We start from the raw sequence: 1,633 nt of genomic DNA on the forward strand, positions 1-1,633 counted from the left end.
ATTACACCCATTTAACTATGACAAAAGCATAACAAATCATCTCATCGCATTTTATTCACTACTAATTGAACATGACAAGAGAATATGACTAGACAAGACTGTACATAACAARTGTACGTYCGGTGTATGGTACGACTAGGACTGGATATGACTAAACTAGACAAGTAGTCCCTAAAWATTGTATGATGATTTTATATATCATATAGTAGTTAMAATTAACACAAGTAAAGTAAATAATTTAATTTATGAACACTTTTACACAATTTTCATATAATAAATATATACATATAATAGTACCAAATTTGGATGAAAAWTTTGATATGATTGATGGTAGTTTGAAAAAACCATATTCATATTATTCGGTGGGGAAGATCCTTATTTATTGACGAATACATGGTGAAGATTGTTGCAACAATGGTTGTGGAGATAGAGACATTGGTGATTGGTGGACAATGGTGGCTATGGAGGACGTAAAGATGGTAAACGGTGGTGGTGGTTGATAGTGGTGGAGGAGGTAGTTTGTGGTCGATTTGGTGGAAGTGGAGGTTGTGTTAGTCATGGTGGAGGTGAAGGTGGCCGACGATACTAGTGGTGGTAGAGATGAACAGTGGTGGTTTGTAGCTGATGGTGGTTGTGGAGGGCATGTAGATGGTAGAGAGTAGTAGTGATGGCAGTCGATAGTGATGAAAGAGATAATTATAACCGATGTGGTGGAGGTAGTGGTGGTGGTTATGGTAATTGTGGNTGGTAGAGAGTAGTAGTGATGGCAGTCGATAGTGATGAAAGAGATAATTATAACCGATGTGGTGGAGGTAGTGGTGGTGGTTATGGTAATTGTGGAGGTATGTGAAGGTTGTGGATAGTGGTGTGGTGGCAATCGACAATGATGGAGGAGGTAGTTGTGGATGAGGTAGTTGTGCTTGATGTAGTGGAGGTAGTGGTTGTGGTGGGCAATGGTAGTGGTAGCTGATGGTGGTGATGGATAGTGGTAGCCGATGGATAGAAGTGAGGTGGCCCATGGTGGTAATGGTGGTGGTGATAAAGAACGATGGTCGACTGTCGATGGTTGTAGTGGTAGCAACGATGATCGGTCGTGGTCGGTGGCCGACGGTGGTTGTGGTGGTAGAGGATGAGGTTGTTGTAGTAAAGGAAAAGGTGGAGGTGGTCAACAGTGGTGGTTGGTGGCCGATAATGATTATGGAAGTGATGATGGACGATAGTGGTCGGTAGTTGTGGATGAGGTTGTTGTAGTGGAAGATAAGGTGTAGATGGCCGACGGTGGCTTCCAATAGTGGTCGTGACCATGACTAGCGGTAGTGGCCACTAAAACAAATACCATAACAAGGTTATATATCAAAAGAGGGTTAATTAGTAATATTTTGTTTCTGTCTCATTCTTGTCCCATCAAGAAAAAGCTTTTTTTGTCCTACGTTGTCTCACATTCTCCTAGTTTTTGTCCATGTCTCATGTCATACCAAACGTAGGAAAGTGAGTTCTTGTCCTGTCTCATGTCGTGCCAAACGCAAGGCTGACCCTGGTGTAACACCCCAAAGCCCAAAGCAACGAACTAGCCCAATAACTTCGAATTCAACTTAAAACCATGGTGAAAGTTATTGGTAGTCCACTACTTGAG

Source organism: Cynara cardunculus, assembly GCF_001531365.2.
Source record: "Cynara cardunculus var. scolymus isolate 2C chromosome LG 6, CcrdV1, whole genome shotgun sequence".
Taxonomy (NCBI): domain Eukaryota; kingdom Viridiplantae; phylum Streptophyta; class Magnoliopsida; order Asterales; family Asteraceae; genus Cynara; species Cynara cardunculus.